This window comes from Schistocerca gregaria, chromosome 4 (genome assembly GCF_023897955.1).
Source record: "Schistocerca gregaria isolate iqSchGreg1 chromosome 4, iqSchGreg1.2, whole genome shotgun sequence".
NCBI classification, from domain to species: domain Eukaryota; kingdom Metazoa; phylum Arthropoda; class Insecta; order Orthoptera; family Acrididae; genus Schistocerca; species Schistocerca gregaria.
In genome coordinates, this window is record NC_064923.1 from 13,755,111 (window position 1) to 13,782,133 (window position 27,023).

A 27,023-nucleotide genomic window follows, 5' to 3' on the forward strand; every position below is an offset into this window, starting at 1 on the left:
ATTTTGACGAAACTAGCTCTGCAGGTTGTCATGCAATTCTGTTACCTCTCAGAAATGATTATGAAATAAAAGTGAACTACGTGACGAGTGTGACGTTAGGAAAACATTAGGCAACATGGGGAGGTTCTGTATGGGACCAATCAACCCAAACGAGTACTGTGTGACGTGCTAACCGGCATATACTCACCGAGGCAGCGCGGCTAGCTCAGTCGGTAGAACATAAGGCTCTTAATCCCAGGGTCGTGGGTTCGAGCCCCACGTGGGGAGGAACGGAATTTAGTTCCTCTGCAGATGTAACTTACCGTTTTTCTGATTAACGTGATGTAATGGAAATAGCAACTTTAAACTTTGCCTACGTCTCCGTCAGTCGCTACGAAACTGTATTTGAAGGTGAAGGTGATTTTGTAGACATGTGTGAAAGACATGTTCTGAAATGCAAGTGGTGTTATTTGGAGAGCACTTCCTTTACGTGTCAGATGTGTAGGCAAGCAGTAATGGGTCGCCATAGCTGCAAATATTAGACGGTAATATGAAGTGTTGTCAGCTGAAGTCTGATGATCCAGACGACCGTAAGGATGAAGTACGCAAAAGTACCGCTAGGCCGCGCCTCTTTAGCTCAGTGGCAGAGCACTGGTCTAGTAAACCAGGGGTCGTGAGTTCGATCCTCACAGGAGGCAGACGAATTTTGGATATCAGTTGCGCGTCGTGGCCTTATAGCAAACAGTATCTGGGATGACTAACAATTAGCGAGAGGCGTTTTATTAAGAATTACTCTCAGATGTGATTAAGGCGAATGGCGCAGATAAAGCATTTGCCAAAGCGGTACAGCATAAGGTGGGATGGGACAGTCTGAAATATATTTTATAGATTTATTTCTCACATATCTCAGAGCCTTCCGCGGTTGTCGTCGTCGTCGTCGTCGTCGTCGTCGTCGTCGTCGCCGCCGCCGCCACTTCTGCAGAAGTAGCAAATGGACATCGTAGCAAATGCGGCGAGGGACGCCCTGCCTTACATTTCCGAATGCACAAAGTGTGTGGTTTAGTTTCCCAGTCTATATTTGGTAGGTCTCGTAGCAGGTTGAATGTATCAAATGGGTGGGAAAGAGCAAGGGGCAGCGTCTGTGTAGAACGAAAACACAACTCCTCAGTGGTGTGAGCGTTTTGAGATGAGTCGTATATAAGTTCCACTTGTTTGTCAGTGACCGTGTGGCCTAATGGATAAGGCGTCGGACTTCGTATCCGAAGATTGCGTGTTTGATTCCTCTGTGGGTCGTGTTTTTCCAGATATGAAAAAGAAACATACCGTTTTAGTGCAGCACTTGAGCAGTACGAAACCGTGTGAACGTTGCTGTTGACCATTTTCTGCTTGGAGATGCTCTTGACCTTGAAACACGCACAACAAGACCGGTGTTAACTAGCGAATTGGTTTGCATATTGCCGTCGCCGCGTGTTTTTGACTGGCACTTGCACATCTAAAATAACGTCGGAAAGTAACTCGTTCGGCTTATGAGTCACATCAAGTATGTGTGTTAATTTTGACGAAACTAGCTCTGCAGGTTGTCATGCAATTCTGTTACCTCTCAGAAATGATTATGAAATAAAAGTGAACTACGTGACGAGTGTGACGTTAGGAAAACATTAGGCAACATGGGGAGGTTCTGTATGGGACCAATCAACCCAAACGAGTACTGTGTGACGTGCTAACCGGCATATACTCACCGTGGCAGCGCGGCTAGCTCAGTCGGTAGAACATAAGGCTCTTAATCCCAGGGTCGTGGGTTCGAGCCCCACGTGGGGAGGAACGGAATTTTGTTCCTCTGCAGATGTAACTTACCGTTTTTCTGATTAACGTGATGTAATGGAAATAGCAACTTTAAACTTTGCCTACGTCTCCGTCAGTCGCTACGAAACTGTATTTGAAGGTGAAGGTGATTTTGTAGACATGTGTGAAAGACATGTTCTGAAATGCAAGTGGTGTTATTTGGAGAGCACTTCCTTTACGTGTCAGATGTGTAGGCAAGCAGTAATGGGTCGCCATAGCTGCAAATATTAGACGGTAATATTAAGTGTTGTCAGCTGAAGTCTGATGATCCAGACGACCGTAAGGATGAAGTACGCAAAAGGACCGCTAGGCCGCGCCTCTTTAGCTCAGTGACAGAGCACTGGTCTAGTAAACCAGGGGTCGTGAGTTCGATCCTCACAGGAGGCAGACGAATTTTGGATATCAGTTGCGCGTCGTGGCCTTATAGCAAACAGTATCTGGGATGACTAACAATTAGCGAGAGGCGTTTTATTAAGAATTACTCTCAGATGTGATTAAGGCGAATGGCGCAGATAAAGCATTTGCCAAAGCGGTACAGCATAAGGTGGGATGGGACAGTCTGAAATATATTTTATAGATGTATTTCTCACATATCTCAGAGCCTTCCGCGGTTGTCGTCGTCGTCGTCGTCTTCGTCGTCGTCGTCGTCGCCGCCGCCGCCACTTCTGCAGAAGTAGCAAATGGACATCGTAGCAAATGCGGCGAGGGACGCCCTGCCTTACATTTCCGAATGCACAAAGTGTGTGGTTTAGTTTCCCAGTCTATATTTGGTAGGTCTCGTAGCAGGTTGAATGTATCAAATGGGTGGGAAAGAGCAAGGGGCAGCGTCTGTGTAGAACGAAAACACAACTCCTCAGTGGTGGGAGCGTTTTGAGATGAGTCGTATATAAGTTCCACTTGTTTGTCAGTGACCGTGTGGCCTAATGGATAAGGCGTCGGACTTCGTATCCGAAGATTGCGTGTTTGATTCCTCTCTCGGTCGTGTTTTTCCAGATATGAAAAAGAAACATACCGTTTTAGTGCAGCACTTGAGCAGTACGAAACCGTGTGAACGTTGCTGTTGACCATTTTCTGCTTGGAGATGCTCTTGAGCTTGAAACACGCACAACAAGACCGGTGTTAACTAGCGAATTGGTTTGCATATTGCCGTCGCCGCGTGTTTTTGACTGGCACTTGCACATCTAAAATAACGTCGGAAAGTAACTCGTTCGGCTTATGAGTCACATCAAGTATGTGTGTTAATTTTGACGAAACTAGCTCTGCAGGTTGTCATGCAATTCTGTTACCTCTCAGAAATGATTATGAAATAAAAGTGAACTACGTGACGAGTGTGACGTTAGGAAAACATTAGGCAACATGGGGAGGTTCTGTATGGGACCAATCAACCCAAACGAGTACTGTGTGACGTGCTAACCGGCATATACTCACCGAGGCAGCGCGGCTAGCTCAGTCGGTAGAACATAAGGCTCTTAATCCCAGGGTCGTGGGTTCGAGCCCCACGTGGGGAGGAACGGAATTTAGTTCCTCTGCAGATGTAACTTACCGTTTTTCTGATTAACGTGATGTAATGGAAATAGCAACTTTAAACTTTGCCTACGTCTCCGTCAGTCGCTACGAAACTGTATTTGAAGGTGAAGGTGATTTTGTAGACATGTGTGAAAGACATGTTCTGAAATGCAAGTGGTGTTATTTGGAGAGCACTTCCTTTACGTGTCAGATGTGTAGGCAAGCAGTAATGGGTCGCCATAGCTGCAAATATTAGACGGTAATATGAAGTGTTGTCAGCTGAAGTCTGATGATCCAGACGACCGTAAGGATGAAGTACGCAAAAGTACCGCTAGGCCGCGCCTCTTTAGCTCAGTGGCAGAGCACTGGTCTAGTAAACCAGGGGTCGTGAGTTCGATCCTCACAGGAGGCAGACGAATTTTGGATATCAGTTGCGCGTCGTGGCCTTATAGCAAACAGTATCTGGGATGACTAACAATTAGCGAGAGGCGTTTTATTAAGAATTACTCTCAGATGTGATTAAGGCGAATGGCGCAGATAAAGCATTTGCCAAAGCGGTACAGCATAAGGTGGGATGGGACAGTCTGAAATATATTTTATAGATTTATTTCTCACATATCTCAGAGCCTTCCGCGGTTGTCGTCGTCGTCGTCGTCGTCGTCGTCGTCGTCGTCGTCGTCGTCGTCGCCGCCGCCGCCACTTCTGCAGAAGTAGCAAATGGACATCGTAGCAAATGCGGCGAGGGACGCCCTGCCTTACATTTCCGAATGCACAAAGTGTGTGGTTTAGTTTCCCAGTCTATATTTGGTAGGTCTCGTAGCAGGTTGAATGTATCAAATGGGTGGGAAAGAGCAAGGGGCAGCGTCTGTGTAGAACGAAAACACAACTCCTCAGTGGTGTGAGCGTTTTGAGATGAGTCGTATATAAGTTCCACTTGTTTGTCAGTGACCGTGTGGCCTAATGGATAAGGCGTCGGACTTCGTATCCGAAGATTGCGTGTTTGATTCCTCTCTGGGTCGTGTTTTTCCAGATATGAAAAAGAAACATACCGTTTTAGTGCAGCACTTGAGCAGTACGAAACCGTGTGAACGTTGCTGTTGACCATTTTCTGCTTGGAGATGCTCTTGACCTTGAAACACGCACAACAAGACCGGTGTTAACTAGCGAATTGGTTTGCATATTGCCGTCGCCGCGTGTTTTTGACTGGCACTTGCACATCTAAAATAACGTCGGAAAGTAACTCGTTCGGCTTATGAGTCACATCAAGTATGTGTGTTAATTTTGACGAAACTAGCTCTGCAGGTTGTCATGCAATTCTGTTACCTCTCAGAAATGATTATGAAATAAAAGTGAACTACGTGACGAGTGTGACGTTAGGAAAACATTAGGCAACATGGGGAGGTTCTGTATGGGACCAATCAACCCAAACGAGTACTGTGTGACGTGCTAACCGGCATATACTCACCGTGGCAGCGCGGCTAGCTCAGTCGGTAGAACATAAGGCTCTTAATCCCAGGGTCGTGGGTTCGAGCCCCACGTGGGGAGGAACGGAATTTTGTTCCTCTGCAGATGTAACTTACCGTTTTTCTGATTAACGTGATGTAATGGAAATAGCAACTTTAAACTTTGCCTACGTCTCCGTCAGTCGCTACGAAACTGTATTTGAAGGTGAAGGTGATTTTGTAGACATGTGTGAAAGACATGTTCTGAAATGCAAGTGGTGTTATTTGGAGAGCACTTCCTTTACGTGTCAGATGTGTAGGCAAGCAGTAATGGGTCGCCATAGCTGCAAATATTAGACGGTAATATTAAGTGTTGTCAGCTGAAGTCTGATGATCCAGACGACCGTAAGGATGAAGTACGCAAAAGGACCGCTAGGCCGCGCCTCTTTAGCTCAGTGACAGAGCACTGGTCTAGTAAACCAGGGGTCGTGAGTTCGATCCTCACAGGAGGCAGACGAATTTTGGATATCAGTTGCGCGTCGTGGCCTTATAGCAAACAGTATCTGGGATGACTAACAATTAGCGAGAGGCGTTTTATTAAGAATTACTCTCAGATGTGATTAAGGCGAATGGCGCAGATAAAGCATTTGCCAAAGCGGTACAGCATAAGGTGGGATGGGACAGTCTGAAATATATTTTATAGATGTATTTCTCACATATCTCAGAGCCTTCCGCGGTTGTCGTCGTCGTCGTCGTCTTCGTCGTCGTCGTCGTCGCCGCCGCCGCCACTTCTGCAGAAGTAGCAAATGGACATCGTAGCAAATGCGGCGAGGGACGCCCTGCCTTACATTTCCGAATGCACAAAGTGTGTGGTTTAGTTTCCCAGTCTATATTTGGTAGGTCTCGTAGCAGGTTGAATGTATCAAATGGGTGGGAAAGAGCAAGGGGCAGCGTCTGTGTAGAACGAAAACACAACTCCTCAGTGGTGGGAGCGTTTTGAGATGAGTCGTATATAAGTTCCACTTGTTTGTCAGTGACCGTGTGGCCTAATGGATAAGGCGTCGGACTTCGTATCCGAAGATTGCGTGTTTGATTCCTCTCTCGGTCGTGTTTTTCCAGATATGAAAAAGAAACATACCGTTTTAGTGCAGCACTTGAGCAGTACGAAACCGTGTGAACGTTGCTGTTGACCATTTTCTGCTTGGAGATGCTCTTGAGCTTGAAACACGCACAACAAGACCGGTGTTAACTAGCGAATTGGTTTGCATATTGCCGTCGCCGCGTGTTTTTGACTGGCACTTGCACATCTAAAATAACGTCGGAAAGTAACTCGTTCGGCTTATGAGTCACATCAAGTATGTGTATTAATTTTGACGAAACTAGCTCTGCAGGTTGTCATGCAATTCTGTTACCTCTCAGAAATGATTATGAAATAAAAGTGAACTACGTGACGAGTGTGACGTTAGGAAAACATTAGGCAACATGGGGAGGTTCTGTATGGGACCAATCAACCCAAACGAGTACTGTGTGACGTGCTAACCGGCATATACTCACCGAGGCAGCGCGGCTAGCTCAGTCGGTAGAACATAAGGCTCTTAATCCCAGGGTCGTGGGTTCGAGCCCCACGTGGGGAGGAACGGAATTTTGTTCCTCTGCAGATGTAACTTACCGTTTTTCTGATTAACGTGATGTAATGGAAATAGCAGCTTTAAACTTTGCCTATGTCTCCGTCAGTCGCTACGAAACTGTATTTGAAGGTGAAGGTGATTTTGTAGACATGTGTGAAAGACATGTTCTGAAATGCAAGTGGTGTTATTTGGAGAGCACTTCCTTTACGTGTCAGATGTGTAGGCAAGCAGTAATGGGTCGCCATAGCTGCAAATATTAGACGGTAATATGAAGTGTTGTCAGCTGAAGTCTGATGATCCAGACGACCGTAAGGATGAAGTACGCAAAAGTAATGCTAGGCCGCGCCTCTTTAGCTCAGTGGCAGAGCACTGGTCTAGTAAACCAGGGGTCGTGAGTTCGATCCTCACAGGAGGCAGGCGAATTTTGGATATCAGTTGCGCGTCGTGGCCTTATAGCAAACAGTATCTGGGATGACTAACAATTAGCGAGAGGCGTTTTATTAAGAATTACTCTCAGATGTGATTAAGGCGAATGGCGCAGATAAAGCATTTGCCAAAGCAGTACAGCATAAGGTGGGATGGGACAGTCTGAAATATATTTTATAGATGTATTTCTCACATATCTCAGAGCCTTCCGCGGTTGTCGTCGTCGTCGTCGCCGCCGCCACTTCTGCAGAAGTAGCAAATGGACATCGTAGCAAATGCGGCGAGGGACGCCCTGCCTTACATTTCCGAATGCACAAAGTGTGTGGTTTAGTTTCCCAGTCTATATTTGGTAGGTCTCGTAGCAGGTTGAATGTATCAAATGGGTGGGAAAGAGCAAGGGGCAGCGTCTGTGTAGAACGAAAACACAACTCCTCAGTGTTGTGAGCGTTTTGAGATGAGTCGTATATAAGTTCCACTTGTTTGTCAGTGACCGTGTGGCCTAATGGATAAGGCGTCGGACTTCGTATCCGAAGATTGCGTGTTTGATTCCTCTCTCGGTCGTGTTTTTCCAGATCTGAAAAAGAAACATACCGTTTTAGTGCAGCACTTGAGCAGTACGAAACCGTGTGAACGTTGCTGTTGACCATTTTCTGCTTGGAGATGCTCTTGAGCTTGAAACACGCACAACAAGACCGGTGTTAACTAGCGAATTGGTTTGCATATTGCCGTCGCCGCGTGTTTTTGACTGGCACTTGCACATCTAAAATAACGTCGGAAAGTAACTCGTTCGGCTTATGAGTCACATCAAGTATGTGTGTTAATTTTGACGAAACTAGCTCTGCAGGTTGTCATGCAATTCTGTTACCTCTCAGAAATGATTATGAAATAAAAGTGAACTACGTGACGAGTGTGACGTTAGGAAAACATTAGGCAACATGGGGAGGTTCTGTATGGGACCAATCAACCCAAACGAGTACTGTGTGACGTGCTAACCGGCATATACTCACCGAGGCAGCGCGGCTAGCTCAGTCGGTAGAACATAAGGTTCTTAATCCCAGGGTCGTGGGTTCGAGCCCCACGTGGGGAGGAACGGAATTTTGTTCCTCTGCAGATGTAACTTACCGTTTTTCTGATTAACGTGATGTAATGGAAATAGCAACTTTAAACTTTGCCTACGTCTCCGTCAGTCGCTACGAAACTGTATTTGAAGGTGAAGGTGATTTTGTAGACATGTGTGAAAGACATGTTCTGAAATGCAAGTGGTGTTATTTGGAGAGCACTTCCTTTACGTGTCAGATGTGTAGGCAAGCAGTAATGGGTCGCCATAGCTGCAAATATTAGACGGTAATATGAAGTGTTGTCAGCTGAAGTCTGATGATCCAGACGACCGTAAGGATGAAGTACGCAAAAGTACCGCTAGGCCGCGCCTCTTTAGCTCAGTGGCAGAGCACTGGTCTAGTAAACCAGGGGTTGTGAGTTCGATCCTCACAGGAGGCAGACGAATTTTGGATATCAGTTGCGCGTCGTGGCCTTATAGCAAACAGTATCTGGGATGACTAACAATTAGCGAGAGGCGTTTTATTAAGAATTACTCTCAGATGTGATTAAGGCGAATGGCGCAGATAAAGCATTTGCCAAAGCGGTACAGCATAAGGTGGGATGGGACAGTCTGAAATATATTTTATAGATGTATTTCTCACATATCTCAGAGCCTTCCGCGGTTGTCGTCGTCGTCGTCGTCGTCGTCGTCGCCGCCGCCGCCACTTCTGCAGAAGTAGCAAATGGACATCGTAGCAAATGCGGCGAGGGGCGCCCTGCCTTACATTTCCGAATGCACAAAGTGTGTGGTTTAGTTTCCCAGTCTATATTTGGTAGGTCTCGTAGCAGGTTGAATGTATCAAATGGGTGGGAAAGAGCAAGGGGCAGCGTCTGTGTAGAACGAAAACACAACTCCTCAGTGGTGTGAGCGTTTTGAGATGAGTCGTATATAAGTTCCACTTGTTTGTCAGTGACCGTGTGGCCTAATGGATAAGGCGTCGGACTTCGTATCCGAAGATTGCGTGTTTGATTCCTCTCTGGGTCGTGTTTTTCCAGATATGAAAAAGAAACATACCGTTTTAGTGCAGCACTTGAGCAGTACGAAACCGTGTGAACGTTGCTGTTGACCATTTTCTGCTTGGAGATGCTCTTGACCTTGAAACACGCACAACAAGACCGGTGTTAACTAGCGAATTGGTTTGCATATTGCCGTCGCCGCGTGTTTTTGACTGGCACTTGCACATCTAAAATAACGTCGGAAAGTAACTCGTTCGGCTTATGAGTCACATCAAGTATGTGTGTTAATTTTGACGAAACTAGCTCTGCAGGTTGTCATGCAATTCTGTTACCTCTCAGAAATGATTATGAAATAAAAGTGAACTACGTGACGAGTGTGACGTTAGGAAAACATTAGGCAACATGGGGAGGTTCTGTATGGGACCAATCAACCCAAACGAGTACTGTGTGACGTGCTAACCGGCATATACTCACCGTGGCAGCGCGGCTAGCTCAGTCGGTAGAACATAAGGCTCTTAATCCCAGGGTCGTGGGTTCGAGCCCCACGTGGGGAGGAACGGAATTTTGTTCCTCTGCAGATGTAACTTACCGTTTTTCTGATTAACGTGATGTAATGGAAATAGCAACTTTAAACTTTGCCTACGTCTCCGTCAGTCGCTACGAAACTGTATTTGAAGGTGAAGGTGATTTTGTAGACATGTGTGAAAGACATGTTCTGAAATGCAAGTGGTGTTATTTGGAGAGCACTTCCTTTACGTGTCAGATGTGTAGGCAAGCAGTAATGGGTCGCCATAGCTGCAAATATTAGACGGTAATATGAAGTGTTGTCAGCTGAAGTCTGATGATCCAGACGACCGTAAGGATGAAGTACGCAAAAGTACCGCTAGGCCGCGCCTCTTTAGCTCAGTGGCAGAGCACTGGTCTAGTAAACCAGGGGTCGTGAGTTCGATCCTCACAGGAGGCAGACGAATTTTGGATATCAGTTGCGCGTCGTGGCCTTATAGCAAACAGTATCTGGGATGACTAACAATTAGCGAGAGGCGTTTTATTAAGAATTACTCTCAGATGTGATTAAGGCGAATGGCGCAGATAAAGCATTTGCCAAAGCGGTACAGCATAAGGTGGGATGGGACAGTCTGAAATATATTTTATAGATGTATTTCTCACATATCTCAGAGCCTTCCGCGGTTGTCGTCGTCGCCGCCGCCGCCACTTCTGCAGAAGTAGCAAATGGACATCGTAGCAAATGCGGCGAGGGACGCCCTGCCTTACATTTCCGAATGCACAAAGTGTGTGGTTTAGTTTCCCAGTCTATATTTGGTAGGTCTCGTAGCAGGTTGAATGTATCAAATGGGTGGGAAAGAGCAAGGGGCAGCGTCTGTGTAGAACGAAAACACAACTCCTCAGTGGTGTGAGCGTTTTGAGATGAGTCCTATATAAGTTCCACTTGTTTGTCAGTGACCGTGTGGCCTAATGGATAAGGCGTCGGACTTCGTATCCGAAGATTGCGTGTTTGATTCCTCTCTCGGTCGTGTTTTTCCAGATCTGAAAAAGAAACATACCGTTTTAGTGCAGCACTTGAGCAGTACGAAACCGTGTGAACGTTGCTGTTGACCATTTTCTGCTTGGAGATGCTCTTGAGCTTGAAACACGCACAACAAGACCGGTGTTAACTAGCGAATTGGTTTGCATATTGCCGTCGCCGCGTGTTTTTGACTGGCACTTGCACATCTAAAATAACGTCGGAAAGTAACTCGTTCGGCTTATGAGTCACATCAAGTATGTGTGTTAATTTTGACGAAACTAGCTCTGCAGGTTGTCATGCAATTCTGTTACCTCTCAGAAATGATTATGAAATAAAAGTGAACTACGTGACGAGTGTGACGTTAGGAAAACATTAGGCAACATGGGGAGGTTCTGTATGGGACCAATCAACCCAAACGAGTACTGTGTGACGTGCTAACCGGCATATACTCACCGAGGCAGCGCGGCTAGCTCAGTCGGTAGAACATAAGGCTCTTAATCCCAGGGTCGTGGGTTCGAGCCCCACGTGGGGAGGAACGGAATTTAGTTCCTCTGCAGATGTAACTTACCGTTTTTCTGATTAACGTGATGTAATGGAAATAGCAACTTTAAACTTTGCCTACGTCTCCGTCAGTCGCTACGAAACTGTATTTGAAGGTGAAGGTGATTTTGTAGACATGTGTGAAAGACATGTTCTGAAATGCAAGTGGTGTTATTTGGAGAGCACTTCCTTTACGTGTCAGATGTGTAGGCAAGCAGTAATGGGTCGCCATAGCTGCAAATATTAGACGGTAATATGAAGTGTTGTCAGCTGAAGTCTGATGATCCAGACGACCGTAAGGATGAAGTACGCAAAAGTACCGCTAGGCCGCGCCTCTTTAGCTCAGTGGCAGAGCACTGGTCTAGTAAACCAGGGGTCGTGAGTTCGATCCTCACAGGAGGCAGACGAATTTTGGATATCAGTTGCGCGTCGTGGCCTTATAGCAAACAGTATCTGGGATGACTAACAATTAGCGAGAGGCGTTTTATTAAGAATTACTCTCAGATGTGATTAAGGCGAATGGCGCAGATAAAGCATTTGCCAAAGCGGTACAGCATAAGGTGGGATGGGACAGTCTGAAATATATTTTATAGATTTATTTCTCACATATCTCAGAGCCTTCCGCGGTTGTCGTCGTCGTCGTCGTCGTCGTCGTCGTCGTCGTCGTCGCCGCCGCCGCCACTTCTGCAGAAGTAGCAAATGGACATCGTAGCAAATGCGGCGAGGGACGCCCTGCCTTACATTTCCGAATGCACAAAGTGTGTGGTTTAGTTTCCCAGTCTATATTTGGTAGGTCTCGTAGCAGGTTGAATGTATCAAATGGGTGGGAAAGAGCAAGGGGCAGCGTCTGTGTAGAACGAAAACACAACTCCTCAGTGGTGTGAGCGTTTTGAGATGAGTCGTATATAAGTTCCACTTGTTTGTCAGTGACCGTGTGGCCTAATGGATAAGGCGTCGGACTTCGTATCCGAAGATTGCGTGTTTGATTCCTCTCTGGGTCGTGTTTTTCCAGATATGAAAAAGAAACATACCGTTTTAGTGCAGCACTTGAGCAGTACGAAACCGTGTGAACGTTGCTGTTGACCATTTTCTGCTTGGAGATGCTCTTGACCTTGAAACACGCACAACAAGACCGGTGTTAACTAGCGAATTGGTTTGCATATTGCCGTCGCCGCGTGTTTTTGACTGGCACTTGCACATCTAAAATAACGTCGGAAAGTAACTCGTTCGGCTTATGAGTCACATCAAGTATGTGTGTTAATTTTGACGAAACTAGCTCTGCAGGTTGTCATGCAATTCTGTTACCTCTCAGAAATGATTATGAAATAAAAGTGAACTACGTGACGAGTGTGACGTTAGGAAAACATTAGGCAACATGGGGAGGTTCTGTATGGGACCAATCAACCCAAACGAGTACTGTGTGACGTGCTAACCGGCATATACTCACCGTGGCAGCGCGGCTAGCTCAGTCGGTAGAACATAAGGCTCTTAATCCCAGGGTCGTGGGTTCGAGCCCCACGTGGGGAGGAACGGAATTTTGTTCCTCTGCAGATGTAACTTACCGTTTTTCTGATTAACGTGATGTAATGGAAATAGCAACTTTAAACTTTGCCTACGTCTCCGTCAGTCGCTACGAAACTGTATTTGAAGGTGAAGGTGATTTTGTAGACATGTGTGAAAGACATGTTCTGAAATGCAAGTGGTGTTATTTGGAGAGCACTTCCTTTACGTGTCAGATGTGTAGGCAAGCAGTAATGGGTCGCCATAGCTGCAAATATTAGACGGTAATATGAAGTGTTGTCAGCTGAAGTCTGATGATCCAGACGACCGTAAGGATGAAGTACGCAAAAGCACCGCTAGGCCGCGCCTCTTTAGCTCAGTGGCAGAGCACTGGTCTAGTAAACCAGGGGTCGTGAGTTCGATCCTCACAGGAGGCAGACGAATTTTGGATATCAGTTGCGCGTCGTGGCCTTATAGCAAACAGTATCTGGGATGACTAACAATTAGCGAGAGGCGTTTTATTAAGAATTACTCTCAGATGTGATTAAGGCGAATGGCGCAGATAAAGCATTTGCCAAAGCGGTACAGCATAAGGTGGGATGGGACAGTCTGAAATATATTTTATAGATGTATTTCTCACATATCTCAGAGCCTTCCGCGGTTGTCGTCGTCGTCGTCGTCGTCGTCGTCGTCGTCGTCGTCGTCGTCGTCGTCGTCGCCGCCGCCGCCACTTCTGCAGAAGTAGCAAATGGACATCGTAGCAAATGCGGCGAGGGACGCCCTGCCTTACATTTCCGAATGCACAAAGTGTGTGGTTTAGTTTCCCAGTCTATATTTGGTAGGTCTCGTAGCAGGTTGAATGTATCAAATGGGTGGGAAAGAGCAAGGGGCAGCGTCTGTGTAGAACGAAAACACAACTCCTCAGTGGTGGGAGCGTTTTGAGATGAGTCGTATATAAGTTCCACTTGTTTGTCAGTGACCGTGTGGCCTAATGGATAAGGCGTCGGACTTCGTATCCGAAGATTGCGTGTTTGATTCCTCTCTCGGTCGTGTTTTTCCAGATATGAAAAAGAAACATACCGTTTTAGTGCAGCACTTGAGCAGTACGAAACCGTGTGAACGTTGCTGTTGACCATTTTCTGCTTGGAGATGCTCTTGAGCTTGAAACACGCACAACAAGACCGGTGTTAACTAGCGAATTGGTTTGCATATTGCCGTCGCCGCGTGTTTTTGACTGGCACTTGCACATCTAAAATAACGTCGGAAAGTAACTCGTTCGGCTTATGAGTCACATCAAGTATGTGTATTAATTTTGACGAAACTAGCTCTGCAGGTTGTCATGCAATTCTGTTACCTCTCAGAAATGATTATGAAATAAAAGTGAACTACGTGACGAGTGTGACGTTAGGAAAACATTAGGCAACATGGGGAGGTTCTGTATGGGACCAATCAACCCAAACGAGTACTGTGTGACGTGCTAACCGGCATATACTCACCGAGGCAGCGCGGCTAGCTCAGTCGGTAGAACATAAGGCTCTTAATCCCAGGGTCGTGGGTTCGAGCCCCACGTGGGGAGGAACGGAATTTTGTTCCTCTGCAGATGTAACTTACCGTTTTTCTGATTAACGTGATGTAATGGAAATAGCAGCTTTAAACTTTGCCTATGTCTCCGTCAGTCGCTACGAAACTGTATTTGAAGGTGAAGGTGATTTTGTAGACATGTGTGAAAGACATGTTCTGAAATGCAAGTGGTGTTATTTGGAGAGCACTTCCTTTACGTGTCAGATGTGTAGGCAAGCAGTAATGGGTCGCCATAGCTGCAAATATTAGACGGTAATATGAAGTGTTGTCAGCTGAAGTCTGATGATCCAGACGACCGTAAGGATGAAGTACGCAAAAGTAATGCTAGGCCGCGCCTCTTTAGCTCAGTGGCAGAGCACTGGTCTAGTAAACCAGGGGTCGTGAGTTCGATCCTCACAGGAGGCAGGCGAATTTTGGATATCAGTTGCGCGTCGTGGCCTTATAGCAAACAGTATCTGGGATGACTAACAATTAGCGAGAGGCGTTTTATTAAGAATTACTCTCAGATGTGATTAAGGCGAATGGCGCAGATAAAGCATTTGCCAAAGCAGTACAGCATAAGGTGGGATGGGACAGTCTGAAATATATTTTATAGATGTATTTCTCACATATCTCAGAGCCTTCCGCGGTTGTCGTCGTCGTCGTCGCCGCCGCCACTTCTGCAGAAGTAGCAAATGGACATCGTAGCAAATGCGGCGAGGGACGCCCTGCCTTACATTTCCGAATGCACAAAGTGTGTGGTTTAGTTTCCCAGTCTATATTTGGTAGGTCTCGTAGCAGGTTGAATGTATCAAATGGGTGGGAAAGAGCAAGGGGCAGCGTCTGTGTAGAACGAAAACACAACTCCTCAGTGGTGTGAGCGTTTTGAGATGAGTCGTATATAAGTTCCACTTGTTTGTCAGTGACCGTGTGGCCTATTGGATAAGGCGTCGGACGTCGTATCCGAAGATTGCGTGTTTGATTCCTCTCTCGGTCGTGTTTTTCCAGATATGAAAAAGAAACATACCGTTTTAGTGCAGCACTTGAGCAGTACGAAACCGTGTGAACGTTGCTGTTGACCATTTTCTGCTTGGAGATGCTCTTGAGCTTGAAACACGCACAACAAGACCGGTGTTAACTAGCGAATTGGTTTGCATATTGCCGTCGCCGCGTGTTTTTGACTGGCACTTGCACATCTAAAATAACGTCGGAAAGTAACTCGTTCGGCTTATGAGTCACATCAAGTATGTGTGTTAATTTTGACGAAACTAGCTCTGCAGGTTGTCATGCAATTCTGTTACCTCTCAGAAATGATTATGAAATAAAAGTGAACTACGTGACGAGTGTGACGTTAGGAAAACATTAGGCAACATGGGGAGGTTCTGTATGGGACCAATCAACCCAAACGAGTACTGTGTGACGTGCTAACCGGCATATACTCACCGTGGCAGCGCGGCTAGCTCAGTCGGTAGAACATAAGGCTCTTAATCCCAGGGTCGTGGGTTCGAGCCCCACGTGGGGAGGAACGGAATTTTGTTCCTCTGCAGATGTAACTTACCGTTTTTCTGATGAACGTGATGTAATGGAAATAGCAACTTTAAACTTTGCCTACGTCTCCGTCAGTCGCTACGAAACTGTATTTGAAGGTGAAGGTGATTTTGTAGACATGTGTGAAAGACATGTTCTGAAATGCAAGTGGTGTTATTTGGAGAGCACTTCCTTTACGTGTCAGATGTGTAGGCAAGCAGTAATGGGTCGCCATAGCTGCAAATATTAGACGGTAATATGAAGTGTTGTCAGCTGAAGTCTGATGATCCAGACGACCGTAAGGATGAAGTACGCAAAAGTACCGCTAGGCCGCGCCTCTTTAGCTCAGTGGCAGAGCACTGGTCTAGTAAACCAGGGGTCGTGAGTTCGATCCTCACAGGAGGCAGGCGAATTTTGGATATCAGTTGCGCGTCGTGGCCTTATAGCAAACAGTATCTGGGATGACTAACAATTAGCGAGAGGCGTTTTATTAAGAATTACTCTCAGATGTGATTAAGGCGAATGGCGCAGATAAAGCATTTGCCAAAGCGGTACAGCATAAGGTGGGATGGGACAGTCTGAAATATATTTTATAGATGTATTTCTCACATATCTCAGAGCCTTCCGCGGTTGTCGTCGTCGTCGTCGTCGTCGTCGTCGTCGTCGTCGTCGCCGCCGCCACTTCTGCAGAAGTAGCAAATGTACATCGTAGCAAATGCGGCGAGGGACGCCCTGCCTTACATTTCCGAATGCACAAAGTGTGTGGTTTAGTTTCCCAGTCTATATTTGGTAGGTCTCGTAGCAGGTTGAATGTATCAAATGGGTGGGAAAGAGCAAGGGGCAGCGTCTGTGTAGAACGAAAACACAACTCCTCAGTGGTGTGAGCGTTTTGAGATGAGTCGTATATAAGTTCCACTTGTTTGTCAGTGACCGTGTGGCCTATTGGATAAGGCGTCGGACTTCGTATCCGAAGATTGCGTGTTTGATTCCTCTCTCGGTCGTGTTTTTCCAGATATGAAAAAGAAACATACCGTTTTAGTGCAGCACTTGAGCAGTACGAAACCGTGTGAACGTTGCTGTTGACCATTTTCTGCTTGGAGATGCTCTTGAGCTTGAAACACGCACAACAAGACCGGTGTTAACTAGCGAATTGGTTTGCATATTGCCGTCGCCGCGTGTTTTTGACTGGCACTTGCACATCTAAAATAACGTCGGAAAGTAACTCGTTCGGCTTATGAGTCACATCAAGTATGTGTGTTAATTTTGACGAAACTAGCTCTGCAGGTTGTCATGCAATTCTGTTACCTCTCAGAAATGATTATGAAATAAAAGTGAACTACGTGACGAGTGTGACGTTAGGAAAACATTAGGCAACATGGGGAGGTTCTGTATGGGACCAATCAACCCAAACGAGTACTGTGTGACGTGCTAACCGGCATATACTCACCGATTCAGCGCGGCTAGCTCAGTCGGTAGAACATAAGGCTCTTAATCCCAGGGTCGTGGGTTCGAGCCCCACGTGGGGAGGAACGGAATTTTGTTCCTCTGCAGATGTAACTTACCGTTTTTCTGATTAACGTGATGTAATGGAAATAGCAACTTTAAACTTTGCCTACGTCTCCGTCAGTCGCTACGAAACTGTATTTGAAGGTGAAGGTGATTTTGTAGACATGTGTGAAAGACATGTTCTGAAATGCAAGTGGTGTTATTTGGAGAGCACTTCCTTTACGTGTCAGATGTGTAGGCAAGCAGTAATGGGTCGCCATAGCTGCAAATATTAGACGGTAATATGAAGTGTTGTCAGCTGAAGTCTGATGATCCAGACGACCGTAAGGATGAAGTACGCAAAAATTACCGCTAGGCCGCGCCTCTTTAGCTCAGTGGCAGAGCACTGGTCTAGTAAACCAGGGGTCGTGAGTTCGATCCTCACAGGAGGCAGGCGAATTTTGGATATCAGTTGCGCGTCGTGGCCTTATAGCAAACAGTATCTGGGATGACTAACAATTAGCGAGAGGCGTTTTATTAAGAATTACTCTCAGATGTGATTAAGGCGAATGGCGCAGATAAAGCATTTGCCAAAGCAGTACAGCATAAGGTGGGATGGGACAGTCTGAAATATATTTTATAGATGTATTTCTCACATATCTCAGAGCCTTCCGCGGTTGTCGTCGTCGTCGTCGCCGCCGCCACTTCTGCAGAAGTAGCAAATGGACATCGTAGCAAATGCGGCGAGGGACGCCCTGCCTTACATTTCCGAATGCACAAAGTGTGTGGTTTAGTTTCCCAGTCTATATTTGGTAGGTCTCGTAGCAGGTTGAATGTATCAAATGGGTGGGAAAGAGCAAGGGGCAGCGTCTGTGTAGAACGAAAACACAACTCCTCAGTGTTGTGAGCGTTTTGAGATGAGTCGTATATAAGTTCCACTTGTTTGTCAGTGACCGTGTGGCCTAATGGATAAGGCGTCGGACTTCGTATCCGAAGATTGCGTGTTTGATTCCTCTCTCGGTCGTGTTTTTCCAGATCTGAAAAAGAAACATACCGTTTTAGTGCAGCACTTGAGCAGTACGAAACCGTGTGAACGTTGCTGTTGACCATTTTCTGCTTGGAGATGCTCTTGAGCTTGAAACACGCACAACAAGACCGGTGTTAACTAGCGAATTGGTTTGCATATTGCCGTCGCCGCGTGTTTTTGACTGGCACTTGCACATCTAAAATAACGTCGGAAAGTAACTCGTTCGGCTTATGAGTCACATCAAGTATGTGTGTTAATTTTGACGAAACTAGCTCTGCAGGTTGTCATGCAATTCTGTTACCTCTCAGAAATGATTATGAAATAAAAGTGAACTACGTGACGAGTGTGACGTTAGGAAAACATTAGGCAACATGGGGAGGTTCTGTATGGGACCAATCAACCCAAACGAGTACTGTGTGACGTGCTAACCGGCATATACTCACCGAGGCAGCGCGGCAAGCTCAGTCGGTAGAACATAAGGCTCTTAATCCCAGGGTCGTGGGTTCGAGCCCCACGTGGGGAGGAACGGAGTTTTGTTCCTCTGCAGATGTAACTTACCGTTTTTCTGATTAACGTGATGTAATGGAAATAGCAACTTTAAACTTTGCCTACGTCTCCGTCAGTCGCTACGAAACTGTATTTGAAGGTGAAGGTGATTTTGTAGACATGTGTGAAAGACATGTTCTGAAATGCAAGTGGTGTTATTTGGAGAGCACTTCCTTTACGTGTCAGATGTGTAGGCAAGCAGTAATGGGTCGCCATAGCTGCAAATATTAGACGGTAATATGAAGTGTTGTCAGCTGAAGTCTGATGATCCAGACGACCGTAAGGATGAAGTACGCAAAAGTACCGCTAGGCCGCGCCTCTTTAGCTCAGTGGCAGAGCACTGGTCTAGTAAACCAGGGGTCGTGAGTTCGATCCACACAGGAGGCAGACGAATTTTGGATATCAGTTGCGCGTCGTGGCCTTATAGCATACAGTATCTGGGATGACTAACAATTAGCGAGAGGCGTTTTATTAAGAATTACTCTCAGATGTGATTAAGGCGAATGGCGCAGATAAAGCATTTGCCAAAGCGGTACAGCATAAGGTGGGATGGGACAGTCTGAAATATATTTTATAGATGTATTTCTCACATATCTCAGAGCCTTCCGCGGTTGTCGTCGTCGTCGTCGTCGTCGTCGTCGTCGTCGTCGTCGTCGCCGCCGCCACTTCTGCAGAAGTAGCAAATGGACATCGTAGCAAATGCGGCGAGGGACGCCCTGCCTTACATTTCCGAATGCACAAAGTGTGTGGTTTAGTTTCCCAGTCTATATTTGGTAGGTCTCGTAGCAGGTTGAATGTATCAAATGGGTGGGAAAGAGCAAGGGGCAGCGTCTGTGTAGAACGAAAACACAACTCCTCAGTGGTGTGAGCGTTTTGAGATGAGTCGTATATAAGTTCCACTTGTTTGTCAGTGACCGTGTGGCCTATTGGATAAGGCGTCGGACTTCGTATCCGAAGATTGCGTGTTTGATTCCTCTCTCGGTCGTGTTTTTCCAGATCTGAAAAAGAAACATACCGTTTTAGTGCAGCACTTGAGCAGTACGAAACCGTGTGAACGTTGCTGTTGACCATTTTCTGCTTGGAGATGCTCTTGAGCTTGAAACACGCACAACAAGACCGGTGTTAACTAGCGAATTGGTTTGCATATTGCCGTCGCCGCGTGTTTTTGACTGGCACTTGCACATCTAAAATAACGTCGGAAAGTAACTCGTTCGGCTTATGAGTCACATCAAGTATGTGTGTTAATTTTGACGAAACTAGCTCTGCAGGTTGTCATGCAATTCTGTTACCTCTCAGAAATGATTATGAAATAAAAGTGAACTACGTGACGAGTGTGACGTTAGGAAAACATTAGGCAACATGGGGAGGTTCTGTATGGGACCAATCAACCCAAACGAGTACTGTGTGACGTGCTAACCGGCATGTACTCACCGAAGCAGCGCGGCTAGCTCAGTCGGTAGAACATAAGGCTCTTAATCCCAGGGTCGTGGGTTCGAGCCCCACGTGGGGAGGAACGGAATTTTGTTCCTCTGCAGATGTAACTTACCGTTTTTCTGATTAACGTGATGTAATGGAAATAGCAACTTTAAACTTTGCCTACGTCTCCGTCAGTCGCTACGAAGCTGTATTTGAAGGTGAAGGTGATTTTGTAGACATGTGTGAAAGACATGTTCTGAAATGCAAGTGGTGTTATTTGGAGAGCACTTCCTTTACGTGTCAGATGTGTAGGCAAGCAGTAATGGGTCGCCATAGCTGCAAATATTAGACGGTAATATGAAGTGTTGTCAGCTGAAGTCTGATGATCCAGACGACCGTAAGGATGAAGTACGCAAAAGTACCGCTAGGCCGCGCCTCTTTAGCTCAGTGGCAGAGCACTGGTCTAGTAAACCAGGGGTCGTGAGTTCGATCCTCACAGGAGGCAGACGAATTTTGGATATCAGTTGCGCGTCGTGGCCTTATAGCAAACAGTATCTGGGATGACTAACAATTAGCGAGAGGCGTTTTATTAAGAATTACTCTCAGATGTGATTAAGGCGAATGGCGCAGATAAAGCATTTGCCAAAGCGGTACAGCATAAGGTGGGATGGGACAGTCTGAAATATATTTTATAGATGTATTTCTCACATATCTCAGAGCCTTCCGCGGTTGTCGTCGTCGTCGTCGTCGTCGTCGCCGCCGCCACTTCTGCAGAAGTAGCAAATGGACATCGTAGCAAATGCGGCGAGGGACGCCCTGCCTTACATTTCCGAATGCACAAAGTGTGTGGTTTAGTTTCCCAGTCTATATTTGGTAGGTCTCGTAGCAGGTTGAATGTATCAAATGGGTGGGAAAGAGCAAGGGGCAGCGTCTGTGTAGAACGAAAACACAACTCCTCAGTGGTGTGAGCGTTTTGAGATGAGTCGTATATAAGTTCCACTTGTTTGTCAGTGACCGTGTGGCCTATTGGATAAGGCGTCGGACTTCGTATCCGAAGATTGCGTGTTTGATTCCTCTCTCGGTCGTGTTTTTCCAGATCTGAAAAAGAAACATACCGTTTTAGTGCAGCACTTGAGCAGTACGAAACCGTGTGAACGTTGCTGTTGACCATTTTCTGCTTGGAGATGCTCTTGAGCTTGAAACACGCACAACAAGACCGGTGTTAACTAGCGAATTGGTTTGCATATTGCCGTCGCCGCGTGTTTTTGACTGGCACTTGCACATCTAAAATAACGTCGGAAAGTAACTCGTTCGGCTTATGAGTCACATCAAGTATGTGTGTTAATTTTGACGAAACTAGCTCTGCAGGTTGTCATGCAATTCTGTTACCTCTCAGAAATGATTATGAAATAAAAGTGAACTACGTGACGAGTGTGACGTTAGGAAAACATTAGGCAACATGGGGAGGTTCTGTATGGGACCAATCAACCCAAACGAGTACTGTGTGACGTGCTAACCGGCATGTACTCACCGAAGCAGCGCGGCTAGCTCAGTCGGTAGAACATAAGGCTCTTAATCCCAGGGTCGTGGGTTCGAGCCCCACGTGGGGAGGAACGGAATTTTGTTCCTCTGCAGATGTAACTTACCGTTTTTCTGATTAACGTGATGTAATGGAAATAGCAACTTTAAACTTTGCCTACGTCTCCGTCAGTCGCTACGAAGCTGTATTTGAAGGTGAAGGTGATTTTGTAGACATGTGTGAAAGACATGTTCTGAAATGCAAGTGGTGTTATTTGGAGAGCACTTCCTTTACGTGTCAGATGTGTAGGCAAGCAGTAATGGGTCGCCATAGCTGCAAATATTAGACGGTAATATGAAGTGTCGTCAGCTGAAGTCTGATGATCCAGACGACCGTAAGGATGAAGTACGCAAAAGTACCGCTAGGCCGCGCCTCTTTAGCTCAGTGGCAGAGCACTGGTCTAGTAAACCAGGGGTCGTGAGTTCGATCCTCACAGGAGGCAGACGAATTTTGGATATCAGTTGCGCGTCGTGGCCTTATAGCAAACAGTATCTGGGATGACTAACAATTAGCGAGAGGCGTTTTATTAAGAATTACTCTCAGATGTGATTAAGGCGAATGGCGCAGATAAAGCATTTGCCAAAGCGGTACAGCATAAGGTGGGATGGGACAGTCTGAAATATATTTTATAGATGTATTTCTCACATATCTCAGAGCCTTCCGCGGTTGTCGTCGTCGTCGTCGTCGTCGTCGCCGCCGCCACTTCTGCAGAAGTAGCAAATGGACATCGTAGCAAATGCGGCGAGGGACGCCCTGCCTTACATTTCCGAATGCACAAAGTGTGTGGTTTAGTTTCCCAGTCTATATTTGGTAGGTCTCGTAGCAGGTTGAATGTATCAAATGGGTGGGAAAGAGCAAGGGGCAGCGTCTGTGTAGAACGAAAACACAACTCCTCAGTGGTGTGAGCGTTTTGAGATGAGTCGTATATAAGTTCCACTTGTTTGTCAGTGACCGTGTGGCCTATTGGATAAGGCGTCGGACTTCGTATCCGAAGATTGCGTGTTTGATTCCTCTCTCGGTCGTGTTTTTCCAGATCTGAAAAAGAAACATACCGTTTTAGTGCAGCACTTGAGCAGTACGAAACCGTGTGAACGTTGCTGTTGACCATTTTCTGCTTGGAGATGCTCTTGAGCTTGAAACACGCACAACAAGACCGGTGTTAACTAGCGAATTGGTTTGCATATTGCCGTCGCCGCGTGTTTTTGACTGGCACTTGCACATCTAAAATAACGTCGGAAAGTAACTCGTTCGGCTTATGAGTCACATCAAGTATGTGTGTTAATTTTGACGAAACTAGCTCTGCAGGTTGTCATGCAATTCTGTTACCTCTCAGAAATGATTATGAAATAAAAGTGAACTACGTGACGAGTGTGACGTTAGGAAAACATTAGGCAACATGGGGAGGTTCTGTATGGGACCAATCAACCCAAACGAGTACTGTGTGACGTGCTAACCGGCATGTACTCACCGAAGCAGCGCGGCTAGCTCAGTCGGTAGAACATAAGGCTCTTAATCCCAGGGTCGTGGGTTCGAGCCCCACGTGGGGAGGAACGGAATTTTGTTCCTCTGCAGATGTAACTTACCGTTTTTCTGATTAACGTGATGTAATGGAAATAGCAACTTTAAACTTTGCCTACGTCTCCGTCAGTCGCTACGAAGCTGTATTTGAAGGTGAAGGTGATTTTGTAGACATGTGTGAAAGACATGTTCTGAAATGCAAGTGGTGTTATTTGGAGAGCACTTCCTTTACGTGTCAGATGTGTAGGCAAGCAGTAATGGGTCGCCATAGCTGCAAATATTAGACGGTAATATGAAGTGTTGTCAGCTGAAGTCTGATGATCCAGACGACCGTAAGGATGAAGTACGCAAAAGTACCGCTAGGCCGCGCCTCTTTAGCTCAGTGGCAGAGCACTGGTCTAGTAAACCAGGGGTCGTGAGTTCGATCCTCACAGGAGGCAGACGAATTTTGGATATCAGTTGCGCGTCGTGGCCTTATAGCAAACAGTATCTGGGATGACTAACAATTAGCGAGAGGCGTTTTATTAAGAATTACTCTCAGATGTGATTAAGGCGAATGGCGCAGATAAAGCATTTGCCAAAGCGGTACAGCATAAGGTGGGATGGGACAGTCTGAAATATATTTTATAGATGTATTTCTCACATATCTCAGAGCCTTCCGCGGTTGTCGTCGTCGTCGTCGTCGTCGTCGTCGTCGTCGCCGCCGCCACTTCTGCAGAAGTAGCAAATGGACATCGTAGCAAATGCGGCGAGGGACGCCCTGCCTTACATTTCCGAATGCACAAAGTGTGTGGTTTAGTTTCCCAGTCTATATTTGGTAGGTCTCGTAGCAGGTTGAATGTATCAAATGGGTGGGAAAGAGCAAGGGGCAGCGTCTGTGTAGAACGAAAACACAACTCCTCAGTGGTGTGAGCGTTTTGAGATGAGTCGTATATAAGTTCCACTTGTTTGTCAGTGACTGTGTGGCCTAATGGATAAGGCGTCGGACTTCGTATCCGAAGATTGCGTGTTTGATTCCTCTCTGGGTCGTGTTTTTCCAGATATGAAAAAGAAACATACCATTTTAGTGCAGCACTTGAGCAGTACGAACCCGTGTGAACGTTGCTGTTGACCATTTTCTGCTTGGAGATGCTCTTGAGCTTGAAACACGCACAACAAGACCGGTGTTAACTAGCGAATTGGTTTGCATATTGCCGTCGCCGCGTGTTTTTGACTGGCACTTGCACATCTAAAATAACGTCGGAAAGTAACTCGTTCGGCTTATGAGTCACATCAAGTATGTGTGTTAATTTTGACGAAACTAGCTCTGCAGGTTGTCATGCAATTCTGTTACCTCTCAGAAATGATTATGAAATAAAAGTGAACTACGTGACGAGTGTGACGTTAGGAAAACATTAGGCAACATGGGGAGGTTCTGTATGGGACCAATCAACCCAAACGAGTACTGTGTTGACGTGCTAACCGGCATATACTCACCGATTCAGCGCGGCTAGCTCAGTCGGTAGAACATAAGGCTCTTAATCCCAGGGTCGTGGGTTCGAGCCCCACGTGGGGTGGAACGGAATTTTGTTCCTCTGCAGATGTAACTTACCGTTTTTCTGATTAACGTGATGTAATGGAAATAGCAACTTTAAACTTTGCCTACGTCTCCGTCAGTCGCTACGAAACTGTATTTGAAGGTGAAGGTGATTTTGTAGACATGTGTGAAAGACATGTTCTGAAATGCAAGTGGTGTTATTTGGAGAGCACTTCCTTTACGTGTCAGATGTGTAGGCAAGCAGTAATGGGTCGCCATAGCTGCAAATATTAGACGGTAATATGAAGTGTTGTCAGCTGAAGTCTGATGATCCAGACGACCGTAAGGATGAAGTACGCAAAAGTACCGCTAGGCCGCGCCTCTTTAGCTCAGTGGCAGAGCACTGGTCTAGTAAACCAGGGGTTGTGAGTTCGATCCTCACAGGAGGCAGACGAATTTTGGATATCAGTTGCGCGTCGTGGCCTTATAGCAAACAGTATCTGGGTTGACTAACAATTAGCGAGAGGCGTTTTATTAAGAATTACTCTCAGATGTGATTAAGGCGAATGGCGCAGATAAAGCATTTGCCAAAGCGGTACAGCATAAGGTGGGATGGGACAGTCTGAAATATATTTTATAGATGTATTTCTCACATATCTCAGAGCCTTCCGCGGTTGTCGTCGTCGTCGTCGTCGTCGTCGTCGCTGCCGCCGCCACTTCTGCAGAAGTAGCAAATGGACATCGTAGCAAATGCGGCGAGGGACGCCCTGCCTTACATTTCCGAATGCACAAAGTGTGTGGTTTAGTTTCCCAGTCTATATTTGGTAGGTCTCGTAGCAGGTTGAATGTATCAAATGGGTGGGAAAGAGCAAGGGGCAGCGTCTGTGTAGAACGAAAACACAACTCCTCATTGGTGTGAGCGTTTTGAGATGAGTCGTATATAAGTTCCACTTGTTTGTCAGTGACCGTGTGGCCTAATGGATAAGGCGTCGGACTTCGTATCCGAAGATTGCGTGTTTGATTCCTCTCTCGGTCGTGTTTTTCCAGATATGAAAAAGAAACATACCGTTTTAGTGCAGCACTTGAGCAGTACGAAACCGTGTGAACGTTGCTGTTGACCATTTTCTGCTTGGAGATGCTCTTGAGCTTGAAACACGCACAACAAGACCGGTGTTAACTAGCGAATTGGTTTGCATATTGCCGTCGCCGCGTGTTTTTGACTGGCACTTGCACATCTAAAATAACGTCGGAAAGTAACTCGTTCGGCTTATGAGTCACATCAAGTATGTGTGTTAATTTTGACGAAACTAGCTCTGCAGGTTGTCATGCAATTCTGTTACCTCTCAGAAATGATTATGAAATAAAAGTGAACTACGTGACGAGTGTGACGTTAGGAAAACATTAGGCAACATGGGGAGGTTCTGTATGGGACCAATCAACCCAAACGAGTACTGTGTGACGTGCTAACCGGCATGTACTCACCGAGGCAGCGCGGCTAGCTCAGTCGGTAGAACATAAGGCTCTTAATCCCAGGGTCGTGGGTTCGAGCCCCACGTGGGGAGGAACGGAATTTTGTTCCTCTGCAGATGTAACTTACCGTTTTTCTGATTAACGTGATGTAATGGAAATAGCAACTTTAAACTTTGCCTACGTCTCCGTCAGTCGCTACGAAACTGTATTTGAAGGTGAAGGTGATTTTGTAGACATGTGTGAAAGACATGTTCTGAAATGCAAGTGGTGTTATTTGGAGAGCACTTCCTTTACGTGTCAGATGTGTAGGCAAGCAGTAATGGGTCGCCATAGCTGCAAATATTAGACGGTAATATGAAGTGTTGTCAGCTGAAGTCTGATGATCCAGACGACCGTAAGGATGAAGTACGCAAAAGTACCGCTAGGCCGCGCCTTTTTAGCTCAGTGGCAGAGCACTGGTCTAGTAAACCAGGGGTCGTGAGTTCGATCCTCACAGGAGGCAGACGAATTTTGGATATCAGTTGCGCGTCGTGGCCTTATAGCAAACAGTATCTGGGATGACTAACAATTAGCGAGAGGCGTTTTATTAAGAATTACTCTCAGATGTGATTAAGGCGAATGGCGCAGATAAAGCATTTGCCAAAGCGGTACAGCATAAGGTGGGATGGGACAGTCTGAAATATATTTTATAGATGTATTTCTCACATATCTCAGAGCCTTCCGCGGTTGTCGTCGTCGTCGTCGTCGTCGTCGTCGCCGCCGCCGCCACTTCTGCAGAAGTAGCAAATGGACATCGTAGCAAATGCGGCGAGGGACGCCCTGCCTTACATTTCCGAATGCACAAAGTGTGTGGTTTAGTTTCCCAGTCTATATTTGGTAGGTCTCGTAGCAGGTTGAATGTATCAAATGGGTGGGAAAGAGCAAGGGGCAGCGTCT

General features: G+C 46.3%; 18 non-coding genes across 18 annotated transcripts; all 18 read left to right on the forward strand.

The window, feature by feature from the left end:
• The first annotated feature begins 605 nt into the window (after positions 1 to 605).
• Trnat-agu (transfer RNA threonine (anticodon AGU)) lies at positions 606 to 677 on the forward strand. Its single transcript has one exon. It is a non-coding gene; the product is annotated as a tRNA-Thr (tRNA).
• Positions 678 to 2,136: 1,459 nt separating this feature from the next.
• Positions 2,137 to 2,208, forward strand: Trnat-agu (transfer RNA threonine (anticodon AGU)). Its single transcript has one exon. It is a non-coding gene; the product is annotated as a tRNA-Thr (tRNA).
• Positions 2,209 to 3,667: 1,459 nt separating this feature from the next.
• Positions 3,668 to 3,739, forward strand: Trnat-agu (transfer RNA threonine (anticodon AGU)). Its single transcript has one exon. It is a non-coding gene; the product is annotated as a tRNA-Thr (tRNA).
• Positions 3,740 to 5,210: 1,471 nt separating this feature from the next.
• On the forward strand, positions 5,211 to 5,282 carry Trnat-agu (transfer RNA threonine (anticodon AGU)). Its single transcript has one exon. It is a non-coding gene; the product is annotated as a tRNA-Thr (tRNA).
• Positions 5,283 to 6,741: 1,459 nt separating this feature from the next.
• Trnat-agu (transfer RNA threonine (anticodon AGU)) lies at positions 6,742 to 6,813 on the forward strand. Its single transcript has one exon. It is a non-coding gene; the product is annotated as a tRNA-Thr (tRNA).
• A 1,435-nt stretch (positions 6,814 to 8,248) lies between these two features.
• On the forward strand, positions 8,249 to 8,320 carry Trnat-agu (transfer RNA threonine (anticodon AGU)). Its single transcript has one exon. It is a non-coding gene; the product is annotated as a tRNA-Thr (tRNA).
• A 1,450-nt stretch (positions 8,321 to 9,770) lies between these two features.
• Trnat-agu (transfer RNA threonine (anticodon AGU)) lies at positions 9,771 to 9,842 on the forward strand. Its single transcript has one exon. It is a non-coding gene; the product is annotated as a tRNA-Thr (tRNA).
• A 1,432-nt stretch (positions 9,843 to 11,274) lies between these two features.
• Positions 11,275 to 11,346, forward strand: Trnat-agu (transfer RNA threonine (anticodon AGU)). The gene has a single exon. It is a non-coding gene; the product is annotated as a tRNA-Thr (tRNA).
• A 1,462-nt stretch (positions 11,347 to 12,808) lies between these two features.
• Positions 12,809 to 12,880, forward strand: Trnat-agu (transfer RNA threonine (anticodon AGU)). Its single transcript has one exon. It is a non-coding gene; the product is annotated as a tRNA-Thr (tRNA).
• A 1,477-nt stretch (positions 12,881 to 14,357) lies between these two features.
• Positions 14,358 to 14,429, forward strand: Trnat-agu (transfer RNA threonine (anticodon AGU)). The gene has a single exon. It is a non-coding gene; the product is annotated as a tRNA-Thr (tRNA).
• A 1,435-nt stretch (positions 14,430 to 15,864) lies between these two features.
• On the forward strand, positions 15,865 to 15,936 carry Trnat-agu (transfer RNA threonine (anticodon AGU)). Its single transcript has one exon. It is a non-coding gene; the product is annotated as a tRNA-Thr (tRNA).
• Positions 15,937 to 17,396: 1,460 nt separating this feature from the next.
• Trnat-agu (transfer RNA threonine (anticodon AGU)) lies at positions 17,397 to 17,468 on the forward strand. Its single transcript has one exon. It is a non-coding gene; the product is annotated as a tRNA-Thr (tRNA).
• A 1,435-nt stretch (positions 17,469 to 18,903) lies between these two features.
• On the forward strand, positions 18,904 to 18,975 carry Trnat-agu (transfer RNA threonine (anticodon AGU)). The gene has a single exon. It is a non-coding gene; the product is annotated as a tRNA-Thr (tRNA).
• A 1,462-nt stretch (positions 18,976 to 20,437) lies between these two features.
• Positions 20,438 to 20,509, forward strand: Trnat-agu (transfer RNA threonine (anticodon AGU)). Its single transcript has one exon. It is a non-coding gene; the product is annotated as a tRNA-Thr (tRNA).
• Positions 20,510 to 21,953: 1,444 nt separating this feature from the next.
• On the forward strand, positions 21,954 to 22,025 carry Trnat-agu (transfer RNA threonine (anticodon AGU)). Its single transcript has one exon. It is a non-coding gene; the product is annotated as a tRNA-Thr (tRNA).
• Positions 22,026 to 23,469: 1,444 nt separating this feature from the next.
• On the forward strand, positions 23,470 to 23,541 carry Trnat-agu (transfer RNA threonine (anticodon AGU)). Its single transcript has one exon. It is a non-coding gene; the product is annotated as a tRNA-Thr (tRNA).
• A 1,454-nt stretch (positions 23,542 to 24,995) lies between these two features.
• Positions 24,996 to 25,067, forward strand: Trnat-agu (transfer RNA threonine (anticodon AGU)). The gene has a single exon. It is a non-coding gene; the product is annotated as a tRNA-Thr (tRNA).
• A 1,450-nt stretch (positions 25,068 to 26,517) lies between these two features.
• Trnat-agu (transfer RNA threonine (anticodon AGU)) lies at positions 26,518 to 26,589 on the forward strand. Its single transcript has one exon. It is a non-coding gene; the product is annotated as a tRNA-Thr (tRNA).
• The last annotated feature ends 434 nt before the right edge of the window (positions 26,590 to 27,023 follow it).